The sequence below is a fragment of the Sabethes cyaneus genome, chromosome 1, assembly GCF_943734655.1.
Source record: "Sabethes cyaneus chromosome 1, idSabCyanKW18_F2, whole genome shotgun sequence".
Taxonomy (NCBI): domain Eukaryota; kingdom Metazoa; phylum Arthropoda; class Insecta; order Diptera; family Culicidae; genus Sabethes; species Sabethes cyaneus.
In genome coordinates, this window is record NC_071353.1 from 168,403,516 (window position 1) to 168,417,700 (window position 14,185).

General features: G+C 40.6%; 1 protein-coding gene across 1 annotated transcript in view; it reads right to left on the reverse strand.

The window, feature by feature from the left end:
• LOC128738730 (protein wings apart-like) overlaps nucleotides 1-14,185 on the reverse strand; it is a 43,467-nt gene that overhangs the window by 14,416 nt on the left and 14,866 nt on the right. The gene's annotated exons all lie outside the window — the stretch shown is intronic.

Consider the following 14,185-nt stretch of genomic DNA (forward strand, 5'->3'; position numbering starts at 1 on the left):
CGTCAGCATCCTGCATTCATTCCGGTCCTGTGATCGAATATAACCAGGAATCCCTAGGGCAGTTACATCGAAATTTCGTTACTCCTTCAATACAGTATTCTTGCAGTCATCATCCGACCATTTGTTCTCGATATATAATCGGAATGGTAGAGATTTGTGCCTTTGGTTCAGTGCAAATATTCAGGTTATCAACAGGCAGTCAACATCCACTACTTTACATGAGTATGTTTGTATGTTCCACCATAACTCCAGAACGCCTTGACCGATCTCCATCAAACTTGGCACACATATTTCTTGACTCTTATTGTAGCTTTCGACAGAGTATCTTAAAAAACTTTTGTTTTTCGGCTTTGCAGTCAAATTGCTGATAAAAACGAACGTTTTTCTTCTACTTTCGACGTTTCGATTTGTATTAAATCTTTCTCAAGGATTCTATAAAAAGTGCATTTACAAAAATTGTTTGGTTAATATAACATTTACACTTACAGAAAATTATCGTTTTTCGTCTAGTGGCTCTTTTGAGTTGAGCATTAACGGTCACTTTTTTAAACGGTGCTAGCATTCTGTAACAAAATGTGTCAAGACAATTCTAACATGTACTATACTGCTTATAATCGCATATCAGTCCCACATGCATTTTCATCGTTTTTGAGTTAAATATCAGATTCTCTCTTTTTCTTGCTCTACTATCCATTAAAAATACAAAAAAAGCTGTTTTTATTTCAAAAAGTCTGAAAAAATATGAAGACAAATTGTCCCATCTTAAAAATAATCGCATATCAGTCCCACCAAATGTTTTTCCTGGGTATGGCCATATATTTTACTTCAATCCATATAAACAATATTTGTTGTTTTTACGCTTTTTAATTATTAAAAATCATCAGTTAATTAATAAATACAGGGTTATTTCAAAGAAATTCCATACGAAAGTTAATTTAGTAATTTTCGTTGAAACGGGGCCACTAATGACACGTGAGGTCTTCAAATATTGGAACTCTTATACTTGATTGGTTGGAAATGGTTAAAATATGAGAATTCTTAATACCTCGAAACAGTGGACCCCTCGTTCGCGAAGGGGCTTGATGGTTTAAAAAAAAAGTTAAATTTTTAGCAAAATATTGAAATATATATCATGAAATGTTTCCTAAATTTGCAATGAAACAACTAACAAATGGCATAGTTCTGTAAAGAAGAAGAGCAGGTTGAAATTCTTGAAGTAAAAATTAATTTTTTGGTGGTCATCTTGAATTTAGACACCTTATTGGAATTTATGATATAAATCACCGTTTTCACCATGAGCTCCTCAATCGATTTTCATTTCAAGACCACCATTGGAAAGCTGAGAAAAAATGCTATTCGTAGCATAATTACTTCTATCACAGAACGGTTGCGACTAAGAAGAGCTGAGACTAATATGCGATTATTTAGCTACTCGATGGCCTAAGTAATCGCATATCAGTCTCTACCTTATTTTTAATTGCAATTTTCACAAAAAATGCAAAGTTTTAATAAATAAGCTATATTAAAGGTCTATTTTATTATGTTATGTCGAAAAAATAGGAATAAACTGCGCTTAACAGGTGAAATAACCAAAACAAGAAAAATACCTTCAAACGCTGTTTTCTCAACTCGATGATATTGCAGATGGGACTCATATGCGATTATAGGCAGTATAGTATGCTTTACCGTTTTTGCATTACAATTTTGTATAAAAATATCACAAAACATCGTAATTTTTATAGAATTCTTGAGAAAGATTCAATACAAATCGAAACGTCGGAAGTAGAAGAAAAACGTTCGTTTTTATCATATTCCTTGATATAAGGGAATCAGCACTGGGGGGTTGATAAGAGGGAGAAGGTCGTAACAGAGGGGGAGGCCATAACTTCGACGGACGGACGGTTCTTCGTCAAACTTGGCACAAGCTCCTTGACATTATGAAATTAGCACTAAGAAGTTGTCAAAAGAGGGAAGTCCCTAACAAGGGGGGAGAGATCTGAATAAGCAAAAGGGGTTGCGTTTCTCTTGCATTTAAAGCGATTGCAGTTGTGCAATTGGCTTTGAGAAAAGAGGGGGGTTCCCCCGAGGAGAAATCATTGAGCAAACCGATGCATAATTAGTTACGTGACGGAAGGGGGAGCTATCTGGAAAGGAACTGACATGTGGGGGGACGAGGAACGTGAATATGAATGTATGTTCCGCCATAGTTCCTGAACTTCTAGACTGTTCTTCATCAAACGTTGTTTGTCAAACACATGTTTTTTGGCATGATTCTTTTATGCCGGGGGGTTGACAAAAAAGGGAAACGGTCTTTTACAAGGGGAGAGAAAGGTTCAAATGGGTGAAGGGGTACGTTTCTCTTGCATTTAGAACGACGGCAGTTATAAAAATTGTTTTATTTCTGAAAGGGGGAATAGGGCGGCCATTAAAAAGGGGGAAGTTCAAAAACGTAAAAAATGTTTTGTGTCCATTTATAGGGATTACCGAGAAGACAGATTTACAAGTGGTTGGGAGACAACATGAGAGGAACTGACAAAGGGAGTAGACATATTCAAATGAAAAAAAGGGTTTTGTTTTATTTGTTTATTTGTACATCAACAGGCCTTGTGGCCCAAATGATAATTTAACCTAAAAACTACGCGCTATTGATAAAAAACGATTTTTCAACACGTTACGGCTGACGGCAAATTTGATGCTGGAGTAAAAACGGTTAAAGTGGCGTAGGAGACCGGTAATCGTGCTGAAGCTGCTGTAGTTAGTCCGTCGATTCAGCACCTGTAGAAAGTGGCTATTGCGCAATGTACGACTCCGGACGTGAATATCAAGGTTTACCAATATATACGAGCAATCCACTCGTAAAGTCAATAAATAATTTACATCATGACGACCATGAAGGGCGTCTAGGTCGATGCCTACAGCGTTGTTCGTAGCTTGGCAGTTGGAAAGGGTTATTCCACGGAAGTCTCCGACGGGCAAAACAAATTAATCTCCGCTGCACTGACTCGATTCAGCTAACTCCATTTTAATAGTATGGGCTCCAAACTGAAGCACAATATTTAAGATTGGAGCGGACTAGGGCTTTGTCCACGATGAACGCGATATGCTGTTTGAATGTAAGCTTAGAGTCGAGCAATATCCTCAGATCCTTAACGCAGTTTTCACGACGTAATGGCGTATTTGACAGCTTGCAGTCAAAAACGAACGGGCTCAGCTTTCTGGGAAATGTGATGACTTCACACTTGTTGGGGTTAAGCAGCATGCGGTTGTCGACACACCATTTGGCAAAGGTCGATAGTTCCTCCTGAAGGACAGCGGCGTTGGATAGATTTTCGACTTTTGAGTATAACTTGAGGTCGTCAGCAAACAAGAGTCGCGGACCTTTAAGCAGGTAGTTGACGTCATTGAAGTAGATAAGGAATATTAGAGGACCAAGATGGCTGCCTTGTGGTATTCCAGAATAAGCAGTGAACGATCCAGAGACTGCCCTCAATGTTCACCTTTAAGTGGCGATCGGTTAAGTATGAACGGAACCAACACAGCAACGGACCACCTATGCCAAGCTTATCCAGTTTAGCAATAGCGATTTGGTGGTTCAATTTGTCGAAAACTGCGGAAAGATCAGTGTAAATGACATTTGTTTGCGACCGAGCATCGAAACTATTTATCACGTAGATTTTGGCCAATACCCCCTGCCCCTCCCGTAAATCTAGGTAAGATTTTTGAAATATCAAAATTCAAGTTTTATTTAAAAGGTTAGACCTTAGGCCGTATGAATAAAAGAGTTAGAACAAATCCTTCCATACGATTTAAACGGAAAAAGCAAAACAAACTATTTTATTCATACGGCCTACTTTGTTAACTGTTTCAATATTCTTTCACAGTTAACAAAGTTCAAACAAGTTCATAAAAAACCAAACAAAATCAATTATCTGCTACAAATTCCTTCGTAGCTCACTCACGAACAGAACGTTCACATAATTCGCATCGATCTATTCTACATCCTCTAAATACATGTCCTAGTAAAGTAGCATACAAAGAGTTTCTTTGCCTCTTCTAAATGTCGACTAACATTTGAAAGGGGCGGATAAGCTAACTGTCAAACAGAACGAGTGAGAGTTCATTTTCCTATGCTGCTCCAGCAAAAAATAACTCTCACTCGTTCTGTTTGACAGTTGGCTTATTCGCCCATTTCAAATGTTGGTCGACAAATGACACGCGACATGGTCTTATCTTAGTATTCGCAATGCGTTGCGTCGAATATACAGATCTGTAATGACCATTCACGATTTCCTTAGAAGCAAAATACTGACCCCACTCTGGGAACACGCGGCAGGCAAGATCTTTGAGAACAGAAGAACAATAAATCAATAGCAATATTTTTGTTGTATAGCAGCTTATAAAGCGCTTGTTCCATTGGTACAGCTATACATTAGTTGAATAAGCTACTCTTAAATAAAAATCAAAGTGGAGCTATCGACTGTTGATGATTCTCAGACTTTATGTTTTCGGCAGGACAGTTAATCGGCAAAGCAAAACGACACTATTAATTCTATGCCCGACGCTTCGATGTATTTAACATCTTGCTGATATCCGCAAGAATTCCGTTCGAATACACTCGGTTAATGCTAGTATTATTAATCAATATGACTAGTGTAAACCTTCAACCGAAACCACCAGCCAAAAGACGATGTATGGTTCTAACTCCTTGAAAAAGATGTTAAATACATCGAAACGTCGGGCATGGAATTAATAAAATGTCGTTTTGCTTTGCCGATTGACTGTCCTGCCGAAAACATAGTCTTAAATAAAAATGTTTCCCGTGATGTCACAAGGTATTTTGCTGCTGCCTTGCGGAATTGGGATAGGCAATTGCAACGAAATATGTTGAAATAATAGCATAAATGGGTATGGGTAAGGCTAAAATACTTTCATCGCAGCATTAAGGATTTCGACACTTCACAACTTAAGTCATCAATTTAATTTATTTTTGTAATAAGTAACATGAGCTGCTATTCAAAAATGTAAATTTTTCATAATTTTTCTGTGTACGAAAATTTTACGAACAAAGATTAAACCCCCGTCCCCCACAAATAAGATTTTGCGGAGTCCCCCCTCCCCCCACCATCCCTTACGTAATTAGTGCACGGCCCCTTATGACCGAAATAGATGTACAAGTGACTGAGTGACAAAGGGGCCCCGAGTGAGATCGGGCAACCAGCTAGTTATCAATAAACGTAAACATTGCTCCGAAGTTTTAATTAACTTTCTTCAGCTAGCTTCCGGTTGATTTTAAAAAAGCAGACAGCATAAAAAACTCAACTTTGAGATCTAAAATATCAGTCAAGAGCAAGAAAATTGGCTGACAGGTTAGGCGAGCATTCATTCAGCACTGCTGCAATTTATGAAAGAATTGTTTGGAAGGGTAAAAAAACGTAAGACAAACACTGTCAGTAGTTCAGTAGCCAGCTCCATGGGCTGACTGATAAAAAATACTACCAGAGGTAAAATTGTATTCGCCTTCATGCCGGGCTGTCAATTTTTTCGAGCACAAGCAGAGACTGTAACCATCCGGTAAATGAAACGGCTCAAGGTGGAAAAAGTGAAGTACAGGTGATAGATTCTGTGATGGGCGGCGATGAATGAGAAAGCATCAGAAAGCTGTAAGCGCAAACGATTGCGGCTTCATCCTCTGACAAGAATCGCCATCCATTTATCGCTAATTTTCCGCCACCAGGATGCACTTCTGTAAGTATTTTGAAAGCTCCAGATCCTCACGGTACAGTTGTTACCCTCCCCCCCCCCCCACATCCTGCGCTTATCTCGGTCCTGTACTTGAGCATGACCCAGTGGATCTTGCAACCCACTATCGCAGGCGAGAGCTCATACCATCGAAATCTCGATACCCCTTCGGGTACACGATAAGTCTGTTTCCGTTGAGCGTGGCCAAAGGAATAGCCTTGTCAGCCGTGAGCGTTTGTCCCCAGATTAGGAACGGCTCAAGACATTGATTTCACTACACGGTGGATCGTCGTTTCCGTAGTAGGTGAGCAGCGGGAGCACAGGTTAGAGGCGGCAGCGTACAGCAGCGACTGCTCCGGAACAAGCGGCTGATTTATGATACGCTGTCTCGCCGGTAACATCCTAGACGGAAAACATGTCGTGAGACTGAGCATCGCAGCCCTAATAGGACGGCATATTTAGCATGTTCTGATTAAGCGTACATTCTTTAAAAGTAATAAACCCTCTGACATGAAGCAGGAGTTTTATAAGCTTCTCGCTTGCGAAGTTTTTTCGTTCCGTTACTGGTAGAGAAGCCTCCACTCTAACATAAACCACAATGGCCTGAGGTCAATCAATTTCGCTGCAGCAAGAAAAATGGCTATCTGTAGTATTTATTTCGCACGAAGGAACATTCAGAAGCATACTTGGAAACACCCAGTAATGAAGAGGCCTGCTATTAGACTGACCAGTCGGTTCAAGTCCTGCATTCGATTCGATCACAGCAATTAGCGGGGCATTACTCTTCTCAACGCTGCATATAAAATTCTCTCCCGCATCCTGTTTTGTAGACTGAGGCCGTTGTAGGAAACATTTATTCGTGTTTATCTGTGCGGTTTTCGACAGGTCAAATGTTCACCCTGCGACAGATCCTCGATAAGTTCCAGGAATTCAACATGCAGACTCCATATTTCTTAATAAACTTCAAGGCGGCGTATGATTCAATCAAACAAAATGGCAGCAAATGAGCTGTGGCAAATTATGCTAAAACATGGTTTTCCAGCGAAACTGATTACGTGCCTTGATGATTAAGAACCCTATTATGTGAGTCACGGCGAGTGTCACTTTGCTCGACTAGTCCGCTGTTGGTGCTGCATACGTCAGTCGACAGCAGCTCAAATCTGTGAGTTATCGCCACACGCACAGATCATGATCTATACAGTTTATGACAAACAATGTGCCTATAGCTTTAATCACAAGATTTCAATCTCTTATCAATTATCAGCAGCCGATCACGGTGTTACATTTTAGCTAGCTATGAGAAAAAAGGTCACGCATGTTGTTTGTAATAAGAGTGATGCACACAACCGATCGTCTGTATCCTTTATATTGCTCAACGAGATCAAGCAATGAACATGATCTGATATGAGGCGTCATAATCTGATACAGATCACTACAACGTGTTTATCGCTTATAAGGAGTGATGACAATGTATCTGAATCTGAACACTCCAATGTTCTTGATCGTTAGAAGCGATTTTTTCCGTTCCTGCTAGTCACTCAACTATCAGCAAATGACGAGCGTGTTCGTATTATTTTGATCGTGCATTGAACTGGCTATACAGATTGCTGTCTCCGTACTCGACTTTCGACCGTGACTGAGTCGGGTCAAGCAACTCAATGTGAATTACATAATAGGGTCCTAAATATCACGCGTCAGAATAGCGCGTCAAAGGATGTCCAGCTATTATGATGCATGATTTTGACTCATCCAGCGACACACGAATCAGCCTAACTAGTTTTGTTAGAAAATTCTAGCATTATCCGCAACGGTTCATTTCGTTTGACTCTAGCGTATGCCGCCTTAAAGTCCACAAATAAAGGATGAATCTGCAACTGTCTAGTAACTGACACAGGTTAAACTTCTGCTCCATCATGGGGTGACCCTCGCGAAAACCAGCTTGGTACTCCCGCCGACGGACTCCGCTAACGCCCTCAGTCTACAGAACAGGATATGGGAAAACTCATTATATGCGGTATTAGCCTGCCTGTTATTCTTCTGCACAAATCTTGTCAACGGTACAATGAGAATTGTTTCGTGCAGCCGCTCGCTTTAGAAGTTCAGCCGAAATACCGTTCTTCCCAGCAGCGTTACCTTGTCTTCTTAACCTCCTTTTGCATTGCTTCCACAGCTTAGTCAACTCTTATCCTGTTCCTACTGTTCTCCGTGTTTAACTCTATTTAACAGCGCCTGAAAGTACTCGTTCCACCTGGCTACTACCCCCGTCAGTGAGCCAGCAGGATATCTACAAAATATCCAAGGATATCTGGGTAATCAAAATTTATTGCTACTGTCTTTGATTTCTTTGATCTATTGTGATATATTCTCCGTTTTATTATAGCTATGTTGTCAAGATGACGACCCACTATCAGAAGTGATTGTCATTGTTTGACTAATAGCATTTGTCCAGCCCGGTGATGCACTTCAGATGAAGTGCACTACTGCGCTGGGAGTTGTTCTCCGAATATCAGACGGTTCTAACAGCCCTTTTTCGAAGAACCTTAACCTTTTATTGAGAATTACCGGACATTGGCATAACAGGTGTTCCAAGTCTTCTTTTTCTATGCCACAGAAGCACATGTATCATCATAAAGTTTTCCCATTAGCTTCAGATGATAGCGGTTCGGACAACGTCCTGTTATAAGACCAGTATAAATGCTTAGATCTTTCTTCGAAAGCTCCAGGATTTTGCGAGTCATTGAAACGTTTTTAGAGATAAAACGTTTCGACTGCCTAGCATTGAAAGTGTTACTCCAATTTGATTCCACTTTCGTACATTCCCATGCCTTTAGCTCCATTTTTAAAGCAAAAGTAGATAAGCAACAGAAGGGCTGAGGTCCTACAAATTGATGAGATGATCCGAGTCTTGCTAGCGCATCAGCTCTTTCATTTCCATCAATTTCACAGTGACCTGTAACCCACTACAAGTTGACTTGGTTACAAGACAATTTTTGGAGTGATTGAATACATTCCCAGACAAGTTTTGATGTGCATGTCGCCGAATTTAGAGCGTTTAGAGCTGCTTGGCTGTCGGACATGATGCATATATTTGAATGTCTGTAGTTCCTGCGCATGCACACAGTCGTGCATTCTAGAATTGCTTGTATTTCAGCTTGGAATACAGTTGGCCATCTGCCCATAGAAATTGACATGTCTATTCCTGGGCCAGTTACTCTTGCTCCCACTTGATTGTCCATTTTTGAACCATCTGTATAGAAAACTGTCGAGCCTGGACGCAGATCGGGACCACCATCTTCCCAGGAATCACGTCTAGGCTCAAATACACGAAACATTCGAATGAAGTTGTATTTTTCCTCCATCCAATCTTCATTACTGGTTACAAGAGGATTAATACTAATAGTTTTTAGAATACTGAGATAACCTGTTAAGTCCCCTTCGATAAGGTTCATTGCTCTTTTCATTCTCAGAGCACTTTTTTTTAGCTTCTAATTGTATAAACTGATGCAATGGAAGTATTTAGAGTAAAGCATCCAATGCCTTCGATGGTGTACCTCTCATTGCGCCTGTTATTGAGAGTGGTTAATCTTTGAAGTTTTCTTTTTCGTTTTTGGCAACCAGACCAACCTCGGTCTGACAATGGCCGGATAGATCCAATGGATCATCTTCGGTTTCAGTCCCCATTGCTTACCAAAATTTCTTTTACATATGCATAGAGCATTTGTTGCTTTGTTTACTGCTTGCTCTAGATTTGTGTTCCATTTGAGTTTTCTGTCAAGAAATACTCCAAGATATTTCACAGTTTCTGAAAGTCCCATCAATCTGATGTTATTTAATGTGAATTTTTTCCTTCTCGTAAATGGTATGATAGTAGTTTTATTGGCATTTACGCTGAGGCCCTGCCTATCACACCATGATGCAATCAAATTTAAAGCCATTTGCATTCGGTCAGCAATAATAAAATCAAATTTTCCTCGAACAATTATGACTATATCATCTGCGAAGCTAATTATTTCAAAGCCTAGCGCCGTCAACTTTTGAAGAAAATCATCAACTATTAAAGACCACAATAGACGTGATATTACGCCTCCTTATGGGCAACCTTTTACTGCTCTAATGCTTATAGATGAGCTTCCAAGGCTTGCTGATATCTCCCTTTTTGATAGCATTTCGCTAATCCAGTCGATAATGGATATATCGAAACCACGTTTCGTCATAGCCGTAATCATTGAATTATGAGATGAATTATCAAATGTGCCTTCTATGTCAAGGAAGGCACCTAGTGAAATTTCTTTCGCTTCAAAAGACTTTTCTAGTTTTTTTTTTACAACAGTTTGTATTGCTGTTATTGAAGATTTGCCTTCTTGATATGCGAATTGATATTTGCTCAAAGGATCTTTGGCTAAATATGATGACTTTATATGCTCATCAATTATTTTTTCCATTGTTTTTAACACAACGGACAATAAGCTTATCGGCCTAAAGAATTTTGGTGAAGTCTTATCCTTCTTATTAACCTTCGGAATGAACGTGACTCGTACTTGTCGCCATACTACTGGTATATGACCTAGTATCAGGCTTGATTGAAAAAGGTTTGTTAGAATAGGTGTTAAAAACGCCTTGCCCTTCTGTAGTAGTACAGGAAAAATTCCATCCCTACCCGGTGATTTGAAGGGTTCAAAAGTGTCAATCGCCCATTCAACCTTGGTTCTTGTAAAAATTTTTTTGGCGAAAGTACAAGCATCATTCCGGTTTCTATCTAACCCAGTCATTTCATTCGTCTTTTCGTGAATGTCTGTCCTGGTTTCAAGATTTACAGTTTTCAATGCCGATGCACTTTGGTTTCCGCATGTATTAATGATTGAACAGGGAAAATGTGTTCCATCTACGTTGGTTTCCCTTGTTCTTTTAGAGGTAATTATAGAGGTTTTATGATACTAAAAATGACATCGACGTTTTTATGGCAGTTACTTAACTAAGTTATCACTGGGTACAGTAATCCTTTTCTGTACACAAACGTGTCAGCTTTAATTATCCCTCTTTTTTCACCATGCATTGTCTTGGTGTTGCTTCAATAGCAAACTTCCTAGGATCAATAAGCTTCTTTCACAAAAACGCAAGCGAACAAAACAGCAACATCGAAAGGGACCATTATATCGTCTACTGTTAGGCCTCTCGGTATTCCAAGATATTCAACAAATTTTCCTGGTTTTTCCATTTTAGATTCTTTAAATACCGGCCAATGTTGGGCCAAATTCGGGTCCATGCCAATCACTGCCAGAGGACACCAGTTGTGTTTTTGTACCCAATTAACTTGTTTATCTATTCCTGTTAGTGGATCGAGCCTCCTTTCTGTTTTCCTCTAATATCTATGTATTGTACTCGTCTTTCTCCATTATGACGACCTTTTTTTTGTTTGGCTTCACGTAATAAATTAGTTTTTGTTTCAGTTCCTTGATGATGCGGTGATCGGGGTTATTCTTTGGGCAGTAGTTGTTACTGCCCAAAGAACCACGCTCAAAAGTTAAAAGCCTGCTTTGATTCAACAGTTCTATGAGTTCTCAAGTTAGAGATCGAAAACGTAAGCAAAAGATTGTTTTGTCGATAAGTTTGCCCTGCTAGGACTTTGCCTACTAAGCAAAATAGACAACTTTCAACAACTTTGAGCGTATAGAGAAAATCAAAACGCCGAGCAAATAGCAAATCGCACAGCGATTCCGTGCTAATCCGTTTTGTACGTTTCCAAGCATGCATGAATGAAAAGCTGCACTTTTCCCACAAACGCTTTATCGCTCCAGCAGACGGACGACGAGGGCCGTCGCATATCAGCGCACAAATGTGTAAGCATAATCGCACTGCTGCTACAATAAGCGAAGGCGCTTCGCTCGCCAGCACGAGTATCAGGTGTCATAGGTACAGGCACACACGTTGAGCGATATTAAGTCCGCTCCAGCCGTCGCCTCTTCCCGTCAGCCAGTCGTCCATCCGCGGACCGCGGACGTGTTTTGCTTGTTTTACTAGGCTTCTATCAACAACCGGACTCGGAACCCACACAAGCATGTGAACTGTGTCGCCTGAGCGACTGCTAAAGCTTAGAATAACAGTATTCTATTTGGAGCGATAATTGCAACAAATTCGACTAATTAATAACCTAGTTGAGGGCATCCGTGTAATTAGATCACTTTCTCGCTTGAATTGATATCAATTCTGATACAAACAACAGTTCCGTCTTATTTTGTTGATCAACTCACCGTCTTCTGTTTTCAAATCCAGCCTTTGTATCGGTGATTAAACTAGTCAACTTGCAACCAACAGTTCAATTAAACTTCTTGCTAGCATACACGCACTGAGATTTCTTCACTTTTCACACCTAACCGACAACCGTTGGTAGGCAACCGTCCGAGTCCGTATCCGTACGTGGTTGATTGGTTGGTTGCTTGGCTGGTTGGCTGCTAACCACCGCAGTAGTGTTAGTGTGTAACTGTATTACTCTATTTACAACTGCTTCCCTACTCCCGCCGACCCGCACGCAGATGCTTCGTAGTGAATATCATCATATCACACACGAATAAAGCAAGCTGGCGGCTGAAATGAACGCCACTAGGAGGCACCAAAAAAACACTTCAGAATATGCTACCACCAGAGGAGCGCCGTGCTTCGAATCACCTCACGTTAATTTTTATTTCACCGAACCGTATGGTTTTTTGTCGTCCGGTAACAACACAAATGACACAATACTTAATAGCATGAATTATCGACGAACTTCGAAAGTATACGTGTCCCACTCTAGTAGAACTGGCACAAAATGAATTCCGATTCCGAGCAATTGCGGTCACTTTCGTCGTCCGATGCAGCAGTCTGCCCGTTTGCATATGAGCCAATAAATATGTTTATAAAACATTAAGCAGCACAGCAGATATGATTATGCACAACGTTGCACGGGGGACACACAATACAGATTAGATGGCGCGCACACGAGGTCGAAGAACAAACGGACCAGCATAGAACAACAGCGCACACAAAGCGAAGCCTAGCACGAGACTGATGGACGATGATTGTCCGTTGGTCGTTTCGATAGTTTGCTGTTCTTTTCACTTCGTGCAGTGAGGCCAAACTTCAGGATTTAATCCGCGCTTGTCGAGGCAAAACTTTAACATTCCACCTGATTACTTTTGAACAGAATTGGCAACATTGATTCCAAGACATCCAGTCCGATACTGATGTGCGATAGAGTTTGCTCTTTCTCTGTCTCTCTAGCTCTGGTGGATGACGACCTCGTTTCGGTCTAACCACTACAACGACACCGAAGTTGTCGGAGTTTACCTAATTGCTGTCGTACAGAAAAAACCAACTCACTCATACACAGATCGAGTGACGTTCGCACGTTCATTCGTTTACTTTTCGATTCATATGGATTCGATGCAAGAATCAAGAATCACTGATAAATAATTGCTTTGCCCGTGTGATTGGTCGCAGCACGTGGCGCCACCGTAGTGGTAGTGTTGGGTATGATAACCAAACGGAGTGGTGAATACGGCTGGGATGCCAGCGTATTTTCACGGTTCAGAGTGTCGATTTCCCTTCTATGGTTTTCCATTATTTTGAACTATTGTGGTATGCCCCGTTTTTATCCACCCGCTTTAAGCGGGAAGAGATAGGCTTGTAGCTACATCAAGACAGGTGCTAATCGGAGATGTGTTATAAAACTAGTTACTCTTGTTTGTGGCCACAAACCAGGACTTCTCAGGCTTTGGTAAGGTTTTACTATCGACATTACAAAAGCTTCAAATATCATTATGTACGAAACAGTGAATTCGTAGATGATATTTTCCCGGACAATGTCCTGCCGTAGGACCGGTCAACGTACTGAGATCTCTCTTATTGAGTCTCAACAATTTTTGAATAACTCAGCGTTAAACAGCTCTTTGATCGGTTGAACGTACGGCCATTTGACTGGCCTTCTGTTCTTCCATTGTTTCAGTTCACAATACAGCAAACGATCAGTCATTCCACAAAACTGATATGGACTAATTGATTGCCCTCTGTATCGCAATGACCGGAAACCCAGGGCCCTTTGCTGAGTTCACCTTGAGTTGTCGTAGCAAGAAAATGCAATCCTAGACAACTTTGGAGAACACCTAAAAGCCTTAAAGGGCATTAAACGCCACTTGGTCTACCCGATAAAACACAGATATTAACATTCTGTGGTTCTTTTTGAGACAAACTGTTATACTTCAATCTTGTAGAAATATTTATTATCAACTAAGTTGAACAAAGGCTATAACATGAATGATGAAAAATCTATTCTTCATTTGGGTACCCGGTCTACTGCAATCTTGTGTTCTCTGGGGTCGAACAGGTGGAGACTCAGTAATGGAATCATGTGAAAGTTGTTCCCTTTCAAGCAATGAGGCTGGAACCGACATCTAAATCCGATACTGCGATGGTC